This window comes from Hydra vulgaris, chromosome 05 (assembly GCF_038396675.1).
Source record: "Hydra vulgaris chromosome 05, alternate assembly HydraT2T_AEP".
Taxonomy (NCBI): domain Eukaryota; kingdom Metazoa; phylum Cnidaria; class Hydrozoa; order Anthoathecata; family Hydridae; genus Hydra; species Hydra vulgaris.
Genome location: NC_088924.1, coordinates 29,185,001 through 29,206,547, shown reverse-complemented (window position 1 = coordinate 29,206,547; position 21,547 = coordinate 29,185,001). Strand labels below are relative to the sequence as shown.

Genomic DNA, 21,547 nt, shown 5'->3' with positions numbered 1-21,547 from the left:
TTATAATGTTGCTTTATTTAGATAAAATGAGTGAAAAGTTAAATTGTAAGAATTTTAAAATTTGTTCTAGAAGAAAATAAAAACAACAACTTGCAAATTAAAACTAGCAATAACAAAAAGAAAATACTCTTTTAATGATGAATTATTGATATTATGACAGTGAAGGTGAAGGTTGGGTGGCCCCTCTAGTCTACCATATACACCCTGAGGGTGTAGGACAGTGTTAATGTGTGGGCTATTCTTATATCTATCTATTGAAACTAAGTTTTAGGTACATATATATGAGTTGACAAAGTTATAATAATTTTAGTTAAAAAAAACTTTATTTTGACAACAGTTTTATCAACAAATCCATATATCTAAAAATCGGTACTTAAAACGTCATAACTTTTTTCGATTATTAAAATCTTTATTAAAAAATTATTAAAATCGTTCGATTTTAATAATTTTTTCACTTTTAAAATATTCAATAAAAGCTCTTTCTAATGATATATAACAACCTAGAATTTAATCAATAAAAAAATTTCATGTAGCATACCTACTTATACGTATTTTTTAATATTCTTTTTTTATAAATGGCTTGTCTTTTATTTAACGATTTTAAGTTTTTTTATTTTAATATATATAATACATTATAAATATGCTATATATTATATGCAATGCATGATTATCTTTATATATTCCTTAGCTTTATATAAAATGCTATCCTTATTTAAATGAAAATGAATCTTTAGATTTAAAAAAATATCTTCTTTACATATTTATAATAATGTCAACTCCATCAGTGTGTCTACAACAAGTTTGTTAATGTTGTTGTGAGCAATTTGGAATAAATTCGAAATCTCTACAACATGTAAACAGCACAGTGGAAGAATTGATGAAATTATACGTGTTTCATGGATATTCAAAACTAATAGAAATCTTTCCAACAAATATATGTTCAAGTTTTCGTAGAAATCTGTATTTGCTCAAGACTGGGAAAAATCCAAGAATGGCTTGGGGAGAAAAGATATCCAAAGTAAAGATAATATTTATTTAATTTTTCTTTTAAAATAAAGTTATGCAATGGAGGTATATATGTAATACTAATAATTAATCTTGGAATTTTTATTCTGTTTCTATTTTTTCAAATTAAATTTATAATTATAACAAAGTTTTTTGGAATAGTATTAGTTTTTAAAAATAATGGAACATCAAATTAGTTTAACTAGTTAAGTTTGAAATTATATGTTAAAATAAATGCATTAATATTTATATAAATTATATTTTCAAGATTGATTAAACGAAAAAGACTGGCAGGATGAATGTTCAAAATAAATCTGAACCAGAAACAGAAATCAAAACTAAAAGGAATTTATGTTCCGACTGTCTTTCTAGTATTGGAGCAGGGTTACCACATCAGTGTGGGAAAGAAACAGCTGTTTCTAATCTTATAAGTTTAGCTTTTGTCTTGGTTATCTTTAAGCTGAACAAGTTGCAGCAGGAATACTTAAGAAAAAAATGGAAACTGACAAAATAGCATATGAATCCAACTTTTATATATCAACAAGAGGAAAACCACTAACTATAAAGGTTGGTATGCCTGAAAACAAAACTGATAGGCGATCTATCAGACAATTATCTGCTCAAATTGTACAAGAATTGCAAATTGCTTTAGAACTCTCACTAAATAAAACAAAAGATATGATAGCAGCTCTAAGAAAAGATATCAAATATCTTTGAAATACTAAATGAAATCGGAGAATCTCAAAATTTTATGAAGTTGAAAAGGTAATGGATAAAATAAGCATTGACTAATTACAAAATACCAAAGAAAATATTTAAAATAGTATTTGTTCTTTAGATTGAGTTCTTGGGACCAAATGAATCTGTTCTTCGTAGAGATGTTGTATTTGTCCAAAAAACATCAAATTTCATTTTAAATATAATTGAACAGCGGAAAATGGATCCATGCAGTACTCTTGTCTGTATTTTTTTAGACTCAGGGGGTTTATTCTTGAAATTTATTGTAAATATATTTGATCCTGAAGATAATAATGTAAACTCTGGAAGGTTTCTAAACAGTGGAGTTCAAAGATGCAAGATACTTGGAATCACAGAAAATGATCCAGAATCAAATTATAATTCACAACTTATTCTAGAAAAACTATACTTGCAGAATGTTCAATTCAATATAGCCTTTGATTTGAAATGTGCTAATTCAGTATTTGGTTTATCATCTAATGCTGGTTTGAGAGCATGTCTTTGATGCGAGGGTCTCTCAACAACAGAGTCAGGAAAATTGAGATCTCTTGAAAGCCTGGATTATTGGTACTCTAAATATGCTGAGACTGAATTCAACAAGGCCCTTATAAAAAATTGTATGACTTTAATGGGAACTCTTTTTTTTAGATCTATGACTTGGTTTTGATGGGTGGTTGAAATCAAAAAATATCCTTTAAAGATGTTACCAAGGTAGAGGTTGGGATGGCAACAACTCAAATGCTATCATTAAAAATCTTGATGCCTGCCATTAAAAACACTCATTATTATCTCACTCCCTTTGTTGAATGTCTTAAAAACTTCAGATCTGTTAAAGATGCGTGCTTTGGTAACACTTTAGAAACTGAAGTTGAAGAATCTCCAAGTTAAAGAACTCGTTTATCTCTAAACAAGAGCTAGCTTTAGTGTTTGGTAAAAAACTAAGTTTGACTTGGAAAATTCATACTATTTTGTGCCATGTAGTTCCATTTATCAAGTATCATAGATGCGGTTTAGGAAGATATGCTGAATAATATGGTGAATAAATACGTGCCAAGTTAATACCTACCTGGTCTAGATATAAAAGAAGTGAAGGACAATCAGAGCATAGCGACAAACTTTTGGCAGCTGTTAAACATTTTGGAGGAAGTAGAATAAACTAATGTGTGTGTGTGTAATAAAACACACACACATAATGTGTGTGTGTTTTTTCTTTTTCAATTGAAAAAATAGAACTTTATATTTATTGTTTGACTATATTATTACTTGGTGAAAAAAATGACAATTAAAATAATGAAGAAATGAAAACTTATATCTTTTTAAAATTGTGATTTCAGCGCCGAAAAATTATGGTAGACTTATTGCTCCTCCCACTTTTGACACATAGTTAAATAAGGCAACCAACTAAAGTTTATTTTTCCTGAAATATCTCTAATGGTATGAATTTACTATTCAAATCAAAAATCAAAACAGGAATATTTAAATGCGACCTTTCAAATCACTTCCCAGTATTTCTTATCTTCCATAAAAATGTGATAACACCTATGCTCAAAAAGTTAAAAAAAATAAACGAAATATAAATGAAATGAAAATATAAATGAAATTAAAAAAATATATAAATGAAATGAAAAATCCATGAAAATTTTAATACAATTTTATCAGATTTGAATTGGGTTGACCTACTTGATATTGAACACACAGATAAGGCATACGATAAGTTTATTGATAAATTACAACAACTTTACAATACGGCTTTTCCTGTAGTTAAAAAATGTGTGAAAAAAAAAACATTAAATCCATGGATAACGCCTGGAATTATAAAGTCGTCAAAAAAATAAGCAACGATTATATGTTTCTCAAAAAAAAAAACCTTCAAGAATGAAACTAATTACAAAAATTATAAACGTGTTTTTGAGATGGTTATTAAAAAGTCAAAGAAATATTACGATACCGAGCATTTAATAAAACACAAAAATGATCCAAAAAATACTGGGAACATAATTAAGGAAGTAATTGGCACGAAACAAATTGACGGAAATAGTCTTCCTATAAACCTAAACATTGAAAATAAAACTTTTACAAACAAATATTTAATTGCTAAAACACTTAATCAATACTTTTTAGTATTGGTTCCACTTTAGCGTTGAAAATAGAAACTACTGAAGTAAACTTTGAGTCATATTTTACTCCTAATAAGACTTCTAAAATGGATAATTATGAGATTACTGAAAAAGACATCTGAGATGCAGTATATCATTTAATACTAAACAAAAGTGTGGGGTATAATAATATTAGTAATAATGTAATTAAAAAATTGATAAGATACTTAACAATCCCTCTTTTATATACTTTTAATCTATCTTTAAAACTAGGTATTTATCCGGAGAAACTTGAAATTGCGAGGGTTATACCAATTTTCAAATCAGGAGACATTTCAAATCCTGAAAATTACAATTCTTCTTAGCTTCTCAAAAATCTTAGAGCGAATTATATAACCGAGTTTAACTTTTCTAAATATAAATAATATTCTATATAATAAACAGTTTGGATTTCAGCCAGGGTATTCAACTGACGATGTCATTATTAATATTGTTCACGATATATTTAAAGCTTTTGATGAAAGTAAGTTTATCCTCGGAGTTTTTTTATACATTTTAGCAAAGCCTTTGATACAGTAGACCATAGCATTCTTATAAAAAACTTGAAAGTTAAGGAATTAAAAGCACATATTTAGAATGGCTCAAAAATATCTAAGCAATAGAAAACAATACATAGCACACGAAGAAGGAAAAGCTGATTACTTGACTATAACTTGCGGTGTTCCCCAAGGTTCAATTCTGGGTCCACTGTTATTCCTTATTTATGTAAACGACTTCCATAAATTTTCAAACATTTTAAATTCAGTTTTATTTGCAGATGACACGAATTTATTTTTCTTCTAATGGAAATGTCAACCTTTTATTTAAAGTAGTAAACAAGGAATCTTCAAATCTAGAGGAATGGTTTAAGGCAAACAAATTGTCCTTAAACTTAAATAAAACTAAAGAAAATAAATAATTAAAATTTCCTGATCCTTTTATTGGTAGCTCTAAAATAATTAGAGTCATCATGAAAGTTTTTAGGAATGATACTTGACAAAAACTTGACATGGAGAGAACACATAAGAACGTTAGAAGATAAAATTTTAAAAAATATTGGCATTCTATACAAAGCTAAGCAATTATTAAACCAAAACTGTTTAAAAATCTTATATTTCTCCCTCATACATTGTTATATAAACGTTGCAAATATTGCACAGTGCAGCTCTAATGTAAGTAACGTTAAAAAAATGCTTAGTAGACAAAAACACGATGTCAGAATTATTTCAGGTGAAGGTTGTTTTACACATTCTAAAGAACTATTTAAAAATCATCACATACTTAATGTTTTTCAGATGAACCTTTATCAAATTCTTATATTTATGTACAAGTTTCATAATAAAATAACTCCTATAATGTTTAATACACTTTTCAATAAAATTAACCACGAGTACCTTACAAGATTTTCAAATTACAATTATGAGCAACCTAAAATGCACTATTTGGTTTCTAAATTTTCTATTGCCATCAGAGGTCCTAAATTATGGAGCGCTTTATTAAATAACCAACTGAAAAATTGTTCTTCACTTTCACTATTCAAACCAAAAACTCAAACAAAAACTTCTTAACGATGTTAAGGAATTAAATTCTTTTTAAGATTTATTTTTTTGTCTTCTTTTTTTTCTGTTTTCTTTTTTAACTATCTTATTAACTGGTCTTTAATTTAAATTTTCCTTAAATTTTCCTATTAACTTATTTTTAACTTTTAGGTGCAATTATTATTATTCATTTATTTTTTATCTTTTATTTTTCGATTTTCTTTTATTATAGAATAGTTACTGATTAGTCACAATAGATTAGTTACTGATTTTACTTGTAAAATTTGTATTTATTTTTTTATATGGTACAAAGTAATTTTTTATTGTGTTAACATTTTAATGATTGTAAACTGTTGCTGATAAAATCACGTCGGGGCGTAGTGATAAGGCAAATACTGTCTTCATTTTGCCCCGGTCATGTAAATTTTATTTACGTAAAAGGGCATTGAATTCTTTTTTTAATGACGAAATAAATAAATAAAATTTAGATGCCCTAAGGTTACTAAACTTTATATTGCCATCAGAGGTCCTAAATTATAGAACACTTTATTAAACCAACTAAAAAATGTTTAACCAACTAAAAAATTGTTTAACCAACTAAAAAATTGTTTTTCACTTTCTCTATTCAAACAAAAACTCAAACAAAAACTTCTTAAAGATGTTAATGAATTAAATTCTTTTTAAGATTCTTTTTTCCGTCTTCTTTTTTATTTTTTTTTCCTTTTATAAGTATCTTCTTAACTGGTCTTTAATTTAAATTTTCCTTAAATTCTCCTATTAACTTATTTTTAATTTTTAGGTGTAATTATTATTATTTATTGATTTATTTTTTATCCTTTTTTTTACAATTTTCTTTAGATTATAGATTAGTTACTGATCTTAACATTCTTGTAAAATTTGTATATATTTTTTTATATGGTACAAAGTCATTTTTTATTGTGTTAACATTTTAATGATTGAACACGCTTGCTGATGAAAGCACGTCGGGGCGTAGTGATAAGTCAAATATTGTCTTCTTTTAGCCTCGGTCATGTAAATTTTATTTATATAAAACGGCATTGTATTCTTTTTTAATGACAAAATGAATAAATAAAATTTAGGTGCCCTAAGAAGACCCAAACGGTCTTGTCAAAAAACACCGTGGAAGTGCATTTAACCAGGAAGTTCACGCATCCTTCCTAACCGTGACGTGTCCAGAGCTTATTTCGAATCTGGATCTCCTGCTTCTAAAGTAAGCGCTCTAACCACTGCCTCAAGGCCGCACATATATCTCAATATATCCAATGTAATTCATATTATCCAAGTATATATAAAATTTCCCCGGTAATATCCGGGTATACATAAACAACCGATTATATGGTGTAATATCCGGGTATTCGATAATCGGTCAGGTAGTTAAAATAGTTATCCGGGACACCTCCAATTTTTATTCCATCATTGTTTTAATTCTTAATTGGCTTATTAGGATTTTTATTTTATTACGTATATAATAATGTTATTTTCAAACTTTTAGTTATTGTTATTGAAGATATAATTTATAAAATGATTACATAAATAACGATTTTAAAGAATATCTATTAAATTAAAAAAAACTACTTTCATAAATTTATTTTTTCGTCAAAAAGTATATATTACTCATTGTAATCTATTAAATAGTTTATAATTTATACTTAAAGAATGAATAAAAAGAAGTTATTATATTTTTATCTAGCTAACTTGTTTTTGTATTTCATTTTATTTTTATAACTGCGACAACTTTACGGTTTATTGACAAGATCTAAGAATATCATTGCTACAATTTTATTTAATTGTTTTGTTTGAGCCAATAAGATTTTTATTTTTAAAATTCAACCAATGCGATTGCGGAGAACTCGGCTAAATTTTGGCCATTTTTGGATACAAAATATCTGGCAACCCTGGAACACGTCCACGTGTGAAAGCAAGTGATCTTTACGTCTGAATGTTATTCTCCTTAAATATGAAAAAATTTCTGAAAATAAACAACAACAACAAAAAAATTAAACAATCAAAAAAATTAATATTAATGAAACTGATTACTTTAAGTATAATTAGTTTGATTTTTGTTTTAAATTAAGAGGTTTTAAATCTGTACGAGGAGAGCTCTTTAGCTTAAAAATAAACTATTTTAAGCCGCTTTAATGCATGATTATCTAATAGTATTATTTCTATTTTTTTCACTTTGTGTAATTACTTTGAGTAATAAGTAATAAGTGATAATACCTCTCTCTACCTGGACCTGATATGAGTATTCAATTTTTATTGAAGTTTTAGAATGTACTTTGAAATTATATAATTTGACACGGTTTAGTTTTTTATACATTTTTTAGGTTAAGAACAACTGAATAGGGTAAAAACAATTAATAATATTGCACTGTTACTTTATAATAGATTTTTATCGAATATATTATAAATGTAGTTTAATATATTAAAAACAATAGCAATTAAATAGAAAACATGTATAACAACGAAAATGAAATTTGAAAAATATTGTATACTTAGTTGTGCATTTTTTTGTCTATTGTGTTACAATCCTTATGGTTAAAAATAAAAAAGAAGAAAATTAAAAAAGAAAAATTAAAAAAAAAATCATAATGTTTTCATGCCTGATAACATTATGATTTTCAAATTACGAAAAAGAACATTGTTTTGGTCTTATTCCTGCCATTTAAAAAAACTATCCCATTTAATTAATTTTTTATTGCTTACATCTTAGTTATGTTAAGTTTACTTTTATGTTCATAGACACATACATATACACTATGTTTATTTACATAGTACACACATATACACTAAGTTTTTCTGGTTTTCGTTACCACTGTCTTGATATATTCTTACATTAAGTTTAAAACAGTTGACTTTAATCCAACCAGTTTTTCGAAAAGAAAAAAGAGTAAAGTCTTTTTTTTTGCCATAACCCTTCATATGTAGATAGTAGATTATAGATCACTTCCATGAGTAGAATCAATTTGGCAGCTAGAACAGGTTTAATTAAGTTTATAGTGCATTTTTAGACTTTGTCAAAGTAGAAAGGGCATCATTAAAATGACTAACCTAAATATGCTTACAGTATTTGTATTAACAGTATTGTTTAATAGCAATATTTTAAAAGTTAAATTCTAAAGTTTTAAAGGTGTTTAAATTAGAAGGAATTTACTTAAGCTGAGTAATTTTAACATTTTCATAATTGAAAAAGAACAACAACAAAAGAAAAGAACTTGATGTGTTTTTTGATGTTTTTTCTAAAATCAATATCAGTAAGTTCTATATACACCGAGGTATTGACTGAGTTTATTATTTGTGTAACTAACATCGTATTAAGTATTGAGGTATCAAAAAAGAAGAATACTTTATTTTTATGAAAAAAAATTGAAAATAATTTTTTATTCAAAATAATTTGGAATTGTTTTGAAATTGTTATCAAAAAGAGATTCAATAAAATCTCCTCAACTTTTGCTACCACTATTGACATGAAAAACAGTCGCTTTTTTGTTGATAAATGTTGCTAGTTTTTTTTGTCTTTATTACTCCACTATAATTCTATTGCGGAATAAACATCACATTTCTGAATTGATAAATCAGTGCTTTGTATTTGCACTTCTTATCTTTAAAAAACAGTCATTCCTGTTTAACATTAGATATTAACAAATGGCTGAAGTTTACTTTGTGCTGATACAAACATTCCTTAGCAAATTGCATAAGAGTTTTTATAGAAGTCAATCTTTCCGTTGTTAAATGATTTATAATTTTATTTGTAATTTTAATGTTGTTTTAACTTACTTTAAAATAAATATTTAGTAGGTATTTTATGTAGGTATTTCATATTTCATTGAGCTTTGATATTTCTAATTTGATTTAAAAGAGTTCTTGAAAGATATGATTTAGATGTTCACCGAAGGTTATTTTAATGTGAAAAAAAGTAATCATAACATTATTATTTGGTTGCACATGGTTCATCAACTATAGAGTCACTATGTTAAAGATTATAATAATTTTATACTTATTTTAAACTTATTAGATATTTAATGAATAAATTTTTTTTTTTTTTAAATGACTTTTTTTTAAATAAAAAATATGGAAAAGATAAAAAAAATACTTTACTTTACCTACACTGCTAACGCAGTGTAGGTAAAGTAAAGTAATGTTATTGTAACCACTAGTAACCACTAGTAACCACTAGCTCCAAATTTGGGGGAACTTGATATTTAATTAATAATGTTATTTATAATAAAATATTTTTTAATTATATATTCACTAATTACACTTTTTAAATGATAAGTATATTTTGAAATGATCAACAGAGTTGTTTCTAAACATTTATTTAAATGGTAAGAAAGTATTCATCAGAAATTCATTTATAAGTTTTTCATGATATTTAAAAAGATAGTAGTAGTCATGTCTTGAATAACTAATCATTATATAATCTTGAAGTTTATAGGTTAGCTTATTGATTTTCATATCGGTTGTCATGGCATTTTAAGGACTGTATATTTTACCAGGTTCGATGAACAACTTGATGAAAAACATAAGGATACAATGTTCACATTGTTTTTTTATTTTGTGTGCGAGTAAATTTGTATATAAATATAAATTTTTAAGTTTTTAATTATTTGATAGTTGCATAAATAAATTTTTAATTCAATATTAAGACATTAATTTTTTAGAAAGAAAATGATTTTATTTGGTTTACTTAAGATTATCGACTAGAATAGAAAGGAGATGACTTATATCAAGAATGTAGTTAGCAAAAAAAAAAGAAGGTACATTGACAATGAGTTTGATTTAGACCTCGCATGTATCTTTTTCAAAATAACTTATTTTAAAACATAGAAACGGTAAAATTCTTTATTATTTTGATTCTGCTAATTTATTTTTAAATTTTAAATTTTTATTAAGTGCAAAAAGTTCTTAAGTGTTTTAAGTGATTTTGAATGTGATGATTTTAAAGCTACATAAATTCTGATATTGTTTTGGGCCAATTGTTACTAGCAATTATTATGTTGATGGTTTGATAATTTTAAATCTGCATGATATGATTAAGTGTTTTAGTAAAATCTTTAAATAAGTTTTTAGATATCAAGCCAAACATAATTGCGATGAGCTTTCCTTCAGAAAATCTTAATGGTGTATACAGAAACAATTATGATGATGTTGTCAGGTGATAATGTTTTTATGTTTTTTCTTTACAAATTGATCACGTCTGTTTTAATGTTTTAGCAGTTTTGATTGTTTATGCGACACAATGGTCGCAAAAAGTGACCAACGGAGCCGTCCAGTTACGTAGACCTGGGAGATATGAAAATAAAAACAGATTGTAGGTGGTGTCATTGAATAAAAAATAAAAATCATAAGAAAATATAAAATGTGTGGCAAGACTTTTGTGAAGTAGAAAAACGAAGAATAGACGATAAGGGGGTATGGGGAGGAGCAACTAACGCTCTATTCACTCTGAGTGTTGAACATATGCAACAAAGAACAAATATTTGATATAATGATTTTAGAGGCTGCTGATGTCTACAGGTGTGATGGTGTAGTGCATTAGTATGTATCGTTTGGTCGTCTCGTCTGGTCTCGTTATGTTTTCGTTCACTTTCAAATCGGGTGAATAGAAAGCTAAACACACTCACTCCTTGCGCTTATGGGCTAGCACATCAGAGCCAGACGTAAGACCTACAGAATGGATTTCAATTGATCGAATGCATACATTAGTCACCGTAGGCCACAAGCCATCGCTCTTAGTCAAAAGAGCTACTGCCCCGTGCTGGTGTGGAATGATGTGCTACGAAGTGAGATTTTAGATACGAGCACATAGTCAGCGAGCGCTGATCCGACGTGCATTGTGGATCTTCCGAATGAACGTGTGCGTGAGTGTTAGCGTAGCCATTAGGTTATTAAGCGCCGTAACCACATCCAGCGGGATAGCCTAATGTCCGTTTTGTCGTTGTAGTGCACATTGGAAGAAGTCGGGGCTCACCAGCCACAAAGAATAAATTTGTTTGTTTATGCGACACAATGGTCGCAAAAAGTGACCAACGGAGCCGTCCAGTCACGTAGATCTGGGAGATGTGAAAATAGAAGTAGATTGTAGATGATGTCATTGGGTGAGAATCATAAATGAATGTAAAGACTATTTTGTAGGAGGAAGAAAGTTTTAGGACTCAGGGATTAGGTGAACAATAACTCACGCTCTAGTCATACTAAACAAATGATAAAACAATGGTCTATGAGTAAACAAGTCAATATCGATCCGCTGGCTCATTAAAGGCAACCATGGCTAAAATTATCGCACCATACAAAAACAATAAAATAAGTAGATGATAAAATATAAAGTAAAATGATAAAAAATATAAGTACGAACAATATAAAAAGAAAAAATAGGCTAGAAAATGTGCTACTATATATGGTCTAAACTCTAGATAACAATTTGAAAACTGATAATCACCTGTGTGAGATAAAACTATATAAATGTTGTTAATGTAACAAATTCATAATATAAAGCTCACAAAGCGCTATAATACGTGGGTGTAGGAGGTAAAAAAAATGTTGGTGCCATGGTAACCAATCAGAATTAAGTAGTGGATAATGGTGATCCCCCTCCTCAGGAATGCACTGCGATCACCAATGACGTATTGGAGAGCCGGAGACCTGCACTAACGCCACTCGTCAGGGGCGTGTCCTTGCAACAGATCTCACCGCCTGCACTCTGAGTCATGCTAGTCAATATTGCAATATAACAGGACTACACTACAAAAGCCAAAAACCCCAATCCCTATCCCAGTTTTTAATACAGCTCCAACATTCTTAGAGATCTCATGAGGGTGGTAAGGGATGCGCGTGATGTAAATATAAGCAAATATGTTAATATATATAATATCATGTACACTTACATTAGAAAAGACAAATCTGTACACATGCATGTATGCGTATGTATAAAAATAAACAATTTAATGTATAGAAATAACACAAAGCAAATAGAAAATAATAAGAAAATCAATAAATTAGAAGACAAAGTCTTTGTAAATTGCTTTACCTTATTCTTGAATAGGTAATAAGGTCAGATGCATATATGAGAGATGTTTACGATTTTCTTTGTTAGTGACATTATTAAAGAACCTCTAAGTCTCTAGAACCTAACTTATGAAATAAAAAACAACGTGTAGTTATCTAAAACAAATGGATCTCAGCATCAGACAATAACTTTTTTGTATTGATATCGTGCAGTTGATAAAAAGGAACTGTTTCTCATGAGTTGTTCTTGTGCACTTACTTTTATATTAGTTGTATGTTTATTGTATCTAAATTTATCATTTTTTAATTATTGTCATATATTAGTATATATATATATACATATATATATATACATATATATATATATATATATATATATATATATATATATATATATATATATATATATATATATATATATATATAATAATAGATTTCTTGAACAAAAGCATAAAGACAAGTACAAAGTTAATAATCTGTAAGATTTTACTTTTTGTTTGCTTAATTTTTTTTAACTATGGAAAAATCTGAGAAAAATATTTATTAGTTTTATGGCATAGGTTATGGTGGAAAGTAAATTTTTTTTAATAACACTCGAAAAACAATTTTAATTAAAATTATAGATATGAGTTCGTTTAAAGAACCTATTTTTTTAAAAAATATTGGTTGTTTGTCCTCTCATTTAAAGCCTTTAAAGATTAAAAATATTGGTTCTGGTTTTAACACAAATTTTGCTTGAACATTTTATTCAAGATTGGTTTTGTTTTCATCAAAAATGTTTCTTGTGCTTTTATTAACTATGATAAAAGTAACTTCAACATTAGCAATAGTTTTCAAAAATAATCTGATACATAATGATAATGCTGAAGCTTAATTGTGTAAATAGTAGTGATTAGTAAATTTACAGCAGGTGAGTAAAACTTATGTTTGCATTTAGAACTATATCTTTATTATAAATACTTAATACAATGCACTTATTTAAAAGTATAAAAATACTTTTAAAAAATAGCATCATATATAAAAGTAGTTCAAAACAAATAGAACTTTAGATATTTCAATTCTTTTGAAAATTATTGTCAATAAATTAGTTAAAAGATGTTTTATTTGTAAGCCAAATTACCTATTGTTTAAGATAAAAGGTAAAGGTATGTTATTTAACATATATATATATATATATATGTATATATATATATATATAAATATATATATATATATATATATAAATATATATATATATATATATATATATATATATATATATATATATATATATATATATATATATATATATATATATATATATATATATATGTAATCAAAAAATAGTTGATGACTCCACATTAGAGTGTTTAACTGCCAGAACAAACATTTACAAGTAAAACCTTTTTAAAACCAGAAACATGAAATAAAGTCATTTGGTAAAGTGTTTATTAAAAACTATATTTTAACAAGGCAGAGCTCTAGCTAGATTACTGCAGTCGGCATTTGACCTTTGTAAAAAGTAAAATCCTTTCATATAAGACTTCGTTTGCTTATCTTGCATTAAAGTCCTTTGATAAAAAATACAAAAGAACTTAGATAGTTACACCGTATTAAACAAAGAAACCATTGCATTTCACCTACATATTTTATATTAAAGGATTTGTTTTTGCTAGTAAAGAATTTTTTTTTAGTGGAGTGGTGATGAGAGTTGTGTCGTAATAGGATGTATTGATGTGAAAGTAAAGTCAAAAACGGCTGGTTGATTAAATGCTATGGTGTCGTAGTGGTAGAGCACTGGCTTCATTCTGGCAATTAGTTCTGAGTACAATATGCATCATATCCGCAATTAACATGTTTCTCTGTGCAACGGCTTTTATTCGTATATATATATATATATATATATATATATATATATATATATATATATATATATATATATATATATATATATATATGTATATATATATATATATATATATATATATATATATATATATATATATATATATATGTATATATATATATATATATATATATATATATATATATATATATATATATATATATATATATATATATATATATATATATATATAATTATTTCGAATGCCTTATAAATAGTAGAGTGTAAGTTCCACTCTACTTTTTATAAATGATTTTCTAGCTAAAACATTTAAATCAGATTTCTGCTATTTCTTCTTATTTCCAGGGTTGTTAGATTAAATCTATTCTTATATAAATATTTTATTTTTAAATGTTTTTATAAAATATCATTTTAAACTTTTAAAACTAATTTTAAATTTTTAAATGAAATTTTGCCTCCTTTGAGTACGAGGTTTGTAACATTCTAAGGATAATGCTAGATTAAGAATTAAATACAACATAAAGTTTAACGCGTGCATACCGCCATATTTATTTCAAGTAATAATAATAGCACGAGGCATATGTTTATTTTGCCGAAGACAGATATTCCTTCCATAAGTTTTTTTTTTTATTCTTTTTTTAAAGATGTGTTTATATTATATAGTTAAATAAGTTCTTTATAATATACACAGTAACATGCAGTCTCTCAAGTGGGCAGGTCTGTTTTTAGTCTTGGACGATCTTCGAACGTCAGGCTGCGGTTCAGTAGACAGAGTTTCATTAATACTTGTAGCACCTTCGATTTAATTGTTTGCTGTTTCCTCATTTGATGTAGGTGTGATAGCTGCCGCTATTTTGTATGGTAAATCAAGTTGTTCATGCTGATATGCTAGTGGTTACTCATTAGTTTTAATCAGATGATTATGATTGCGTCAATATACTCTTCCGTACTTATCTACCACATTGCACGATCTGGGTAATGTTAGTTTTTCTTTAACTGTCACTTTTTCCCATGTTCCATCTTTTCTCATACGGGCGGTGTCGTTTGCTACAAAATTTGGGAATTCAGATGTATTCTAATCATAGTAATAATTTTGATGATTTTTGGATTCGATGATCTGACTATCAACATTTAAAGGAACTGCTGGTATAAGTAAATCGTGGTGGATAGGTAGGGTTGTTCGCGTTCTTCTGTTAATGAGAAGATGGGATGGAGAGTAGTCCATACCTGTGAGAGGCATGTTGAGGTATTCTAGAAGACCAAGATCAGTGTAGTCGCATTTTTTTAGTATTTTCTTCATAACTTTCACGCCCATTTCACAGAGACCATTTGGTTGGAGGTAGTTAGGACTTGATGGACTGAAGTTGAACCCATATTCTTTTGAGAAGTTAAGGAACTCTGCACTGTTGTAAGGGTTGTTATCGGCATTGAGAGTTGAAGGTATTCCGTGACGTGTAAAAATGGTTTTCTTGAATTTGATTACAGAGAATGCCGTTTTGTCAGGAATGACACTGTTCTCAATAAATTTAGAAAAGTAGTCTTTAACAATTACATATATTTTTCCATGCAACTCATATATGTCAGATCCTACTTTACTCCACGGTAAGACAGAAATGTCGTGTTAAATGATTTTTTCCTTTTTGTTGTTGTTACGGTTTTTAAGGCATTTTTGGCAATTAAGTATTAGTTTATCAATGTCGCTTGTAAGTCCTGGCCAGTAAACAGCGTTTCGAGCTCTAGCTTTTGTCTTTTTAGTGCCAAAGTGTGTTAAATGAAGCTGTCTTAATATAAGGGGTCTCATAGCAGTTGGTGTGACTATTTTATTTTCTTTTAGAGTTATTCCCTCTGCTGGGTGTAAGCTGTTTCTGATAGTCTAATATTTCTTTTCTTCACTGCAAAGTATTTGTCGGTTTCGGGGCCAACCATAAATTATATAGTTTATTATTTGAGAGAGCACAGGGTCAAGTTTAGTGTCGTGCTGCAATTGCTTTAGTCTATCAGTTGATATTGGCAGATTTTGAACTAGAGTGTAGACCATAACGTTGCAATCCTCATTTAGGGTATCATCCTCGTCAAAATTGTGGAGGTGGGTACTTGGTAAAGAGTCAGCAATCTGTAGATCTTTTCCTGGAACATATTTTACTACAACTTGACAGTTTTGGAGTCTTATCAGAAGTCTTTGTATTCGATTTGGTGCTTCTGACAGTGACTTGTGCAAAATGTTTTCAAGAGGTTTATGATCACTTTCTAAGGAGACCTGTCACCCATAGGTATATTGGTTGAAACGTTCACAACCAAAATCAATTGCTAAGTTTTTTCTCTATCTGGGCATATCCCTGTTCTGTTATGGTTAAACTACAAGATGTGTAGCTGATCCGGTGACCTTATGGCATAATACAGGCTCCTAATCCATGTGAAGATGCGTCCACCTGAATCTGGACATTTTTTTATGTGTTGAAGAATGAGAGTAAAGGAGGAGATGAAAAAACCTGTTTAATTTTTTCCATAGCACTGGTATGTTTATTGTTCCATGACCAGCGCATATCTTTTTAAAGCAGCTAGCGGAGGGGAGCTGTTAACTCTGACATATTTGGGATGAATTGTCGCAGATAGTTGACTATTCCTAAGAGCCGTTGCAAGTCTGCTCGACATGCAGGCAATGGGTAGGTAGATATGGCTTTACTTTGATCAGGATCAAATATTATGCCTTCATGGTTGATTATATTCCAGAGATACTTGACTTTAGATACACGAAATTGTATTTATTTTAGGTTGAATTTGATGTTCTCTCACGAGCTCGTAGTAGAATTTGTTGGAAAATTGTATCATGCTCTGCATCTATTTTAGCTGCAATGATCAAGTCATTGTGGATAGCTAGAACATTAAGGATATCACCAAAGTAAATTTCAATTATCTTCTGTGCAGCATCCAACGCCTATGATATCCTGAATGGCATGCGGTTAAATTTGTATCGGCCATAAAGAGTATTAAATGTGCATAACTCTGAGGAAGGTTGATCTAGTTTTATATGCCAATAGCAATCAGCCATGTCTATGACAGTGAAAACTTTGTTGCCACAAAGTTTGCTATAGATTTCTTCTGTAGATGGAGTGGTTTTGTATTGTCTTAAAACAGACTTGTTTAGTTCTTTCGGATCAATACATATTCTTAAGGATCCATCTTTTTTCTCTTTGATGACCATTGGGTGTACCCACGGTGTCGGTTTAGAGATTTTTGAGATAACTGTGGCTTTTACAAGACAGTGTGCTTAAGTGTGCTTTTAAGTTTACGTAGGACAGTCATTGGTGCATGAATAAATGGGATTGCATTTTTAGCAACTGCAACATGATAGTTTTCTTTAGCTAAACCAAGACCGGTATAATCGTCACCATAATGTTTTAAAATGGTACCTTTATCAATTTCAACATCGTTAATGTTTAGTACTTCAAGAAATTTGCAGGAACTTAGACCAAGAAGTGGTTTTACATCAGAAAGAGATACAACAAAAAATTGGCACACTCGTAAAATGTTTTTTTTTAACAGTCAGATTGCAAGTTCCTAATACAGGAATATTGTTTCCGACATGATTTTAGTCTAGTTATTGCTTTTTTGAGAGGAGGCCTTCCAGGTAAAGATTTGTAAACGTTGTATGAAATGACGTTGCATTGGGCTCCAGTATCTAATTTAAATGTTATATCTTTGTTGTTGACTGTAATCTTTGTTGTTTAATCGTCAGTACATTCTATCGATGCTGCAACATGATGAATATATAACTCTGCAACGTTGACTTCTTTTTGATCAACTTGGTCTATGCAATTAGCATTGAAGCGATTAGTTTTTGATCTGAATACTCTAGAAAAATGGTTTAGTTTTCCACATGCTGTACACTTTAGACCATATGCTGGGCAAAAAGTATGTTGTGATTCACATTAATAGCAAGATTTGTAAAAGTCGATCAGTCTTTATGGAGTTGAGTTTAGTTGTGTTTCCATGTTTGTTTATAGAATCTGCCTGGATTGTATTTTTGGAGTGCTTTTGGTTGTGTTTTCGAGGTTTCACAGGCTCTCATAAAATTGATTGTTTTTTCTCGAATGAGCTCAGTGTCTCAAAGTAGTCGTTCTCTGGCAGCTTTAGAGTCAATACCACAGACTATTCTGTCACGTATTAGGCTTTTTTCGAGGGTTCCAAACTCGCATGTTTTAGCTTTATTTTGTAAATCAATCAAGAAGTCAGTTAATAGTCTGCTGTCTTGCACATATGTATTGAATAAATAATCTACATAAGTTATGTTTTTTTTGGGCTGAAATAATATTCAAACTTTTGAACTAAAGGTGTTAATTTATTGTTTTCTTTGATTGTGAAAATGAATGTATCATATACTCTTAAAGCGTCTTCGCAAATCATACGAAGGTAAACACCACATTGAATATCTTTATTTTTCTCATTGACTCCTGAAGCTATTTTATAATGATTCCATCTCTGCTTCCATTTTCGCCAGTTTTCTGAAACATTACCATTTAAATCCATTGCCTCTAATGGTCTAAGTTGTTCCATTATAAATTAAACACAGGTTTACTTCTGGCATCATGTAATATTCTAAGGATAATGCTAGATTAAGAACTAAATATAACATAAAGTTTAAAGCGTGCATACCGCCATATTTATTTCAAGTAATAATAATGATACAACGAGGCATATGTGATTTATGCCAAACACAGATATTACAAGGTTGACATTTTTTTGAAGTAATTTTTTTCAGATTATATTAAAGACCAGCTAAATCTTCAAGGTTCAGTTAAAATGTTTTTTGTTTATAATCTTTTTAAATCAAGTGTTATTTTATAATATAGAACAAATCTAGGGGTGTAACTGAAGAAACTTTCAAAAAAAGTAATTTTCACCTCACCTTAACATATATATTACACTTAATTACTTTTTAGTTTTGTGCTTTGACCCCAGACAATGTAATACATTGCTGCATTTGTTATGACATAAGTCATAAGAAATAGATAGCCTAAATGCAAATAAAGATCTATTGTTCGAACTTGTTGTATGTGATTTTCGCTATCCCCTGATCTCCAACCCTGCACAAGTTTTAAAAAACTAACTTTTATAAGGAACTAACTGCTTTTCTTTAAAAAACTTTACTGATATGGCAAATTCTGGATGAAAACTGTTTAATTTATGGATGTTCTGCCTATAGAAGATATACTGGAGTTGCTTTCTTTAAAGAAACAGATCGTATTACCGAAAAATGGGCTTCAGACTTGATTAACATTATCACAAAATGTTAAGTTGTTGATGATATTCTTCAAAAAAAAAAAAAAAATTTTCTAATAATAAAAACCTAAGATATGTGAGCTTCACATTTCTCTTAAACAAGTTTGGTGCTATGAAACAAAAAAAAAGTTGAAAGATGGGGAGCTACCATCTACTAAGTTTACAAAGAAAAAGCTATTTTTTAATTCCATCGTTCATATCTAAACGAGGAGATTATCAATTATTTCTTGAAAGTTCTTTAATCAAACAGTCTTATTGTTATAGAAACTTAATGAACTTTAAAAAACACTTTTTTCTCTTTTTATAAGTAAAGAAATTACTAGGCCATTAATACAAAATCATGCTGAATAAAATAGTGACAGCCCAAAACTGAAATACAGGGTCCTTCAAATGTAAATGTTCACAACACATGTCAAACGGTTTGTGTGTTGTATGACCTCATAAATATTTTTTATATAATACTGTTAAAATAAAATACAAAATGACCTTAACGCTGAATATGTAGAATAGTTAATTGGATACTTGGTTGATTGATTAGTAACCTGACTGGTTTTGTACTTTATTAAGTGCTATTGCTTTACTTCAAAGACACAATGATCTCAGACTTTGCCCTTTTATTAAAATATTTCATGAAAACTGGGAGATTAAATGGAGATTAAGAAAATAGTGATTTTTGCACTGAACTTAAATAACCCCTTATTTTGAATTCAGGCAACCGTCACTAAAATAATATCTTTGTTTATATCTAAATAAATTTATTTATATCTAAATGTTCTGCATAATATTATTTGAAATAATTTACAAGGAAGGAATCGATAATACTGGCAATGAAACTACCCTTTACCTTGGTTCATATTTAACAGCAAACATCTTTTTTTGAGTAGCTATAAAGGTGTTAATGTTTAGCTTAGGACAGAAATATGAGCGATTGGCTTGTTTTTTGGTATTTTCAATGCTCGTACATCCACAGTAATGATAATGATCATTTGTTAAATTGTTTAACTCACCTTAATGTCCTTTAACTTTTATTGTTTTCTTTATGTGTACTTATTCTAGATAGTGTTCACATTTACTATGCTGTAGGAAGTGCAGTATTTATGCAGGGTGCATTAATAACAAAAATAATATCAAAAAAAAACATTATTGCCACATACTTGCAACCTCTGTCTGTCAATATTTTGACAGTAATGCAGGCTTAGTTGCTTGCTTCGGATGTCTTTAATTATATGCAGATTTTATACATCATACTGCATACATAAATGTATTCCTGACTCTAATCTGTTATATTTCAAAAAAAATTGAAAGCAAACTATACGTATTATTAGCTATCTTACTACAGTGCATCTGTAGTACAATAATCTACAGTACTAGTTTGAGATCAATTGTCTTCCTCTCATGGGCTTTTATTAAAAAATAGTTTGTTTTCATTTTTGGTTTAGCAATAATGTTGACAAAACTACTACTGCTTATGAAAATGGTATTGCTGTTGACAATAGAATGTTGATAAGAGTTGCAACCCTTAAAATTAGGAAAAATTAGGTTGGCCATAATTATCCTTTTTCAATCAAAAAACAGCATCAGTTTGGCAAAAAAAAACTTGATATAAATGTCTTACCATAAAACATAGAAACGAGTTTGGCAATTTTTTGCCTTCCCCAATACTCTAAGGTCGGCAGTTAGGTTGGTGTTACCGATTTCTGGAGTTGTGATGTTCTTGGCATAAACCATGTATGACATCTTTATTGCTTTAATCCTGTTGATAAAACAAATAATAGTTATAAAATGCAGTTAAATAATTTGCAAGTCATAAATATACAAATTTCTCAATAAATGTGCTGATATTTAAATAAATGTCTTAGGGCTCTAGTTGAGTTGGCTAAAGATGGTGTCTCATTAAAAAAACTCATCTTGTGCAGACATTAAATGTATCCAGCTACTGTCTGGCAGAAGACTTCTCTGGCAAATACTTAGAAGACTTC

The 21,547-nt window shown here is 28.7% G+C and overlaps 1 long non-coding RNA gene across 1 annotated transcript in view; it reads right to left on the bottom strand.

Annotated features, from left to right (window-relative positions):
• Nucleotides 1-6,914: 6,914 nt before the first annotated feature.
• LOC136080764 (uncharacterized) overlaps nt 6,915-21,547 on the bottom strand; it is a 19,470-nt gene continuing 4,837 nt past the window's right edge. The window contains exons 3-4 of the long non-coding RNA XR_010638630.1: nt 21,184-21,321; nt 6,915-7,387 (exon numbers count right to left, since the gene is read on the bottom strand). This is a non-coding gene — a long non-coding RNA (uncharacterized LOC136080764). The remainder of the gene's footprint in view (nt 7,388-21,183; nt 21,322-21,547) is intronic.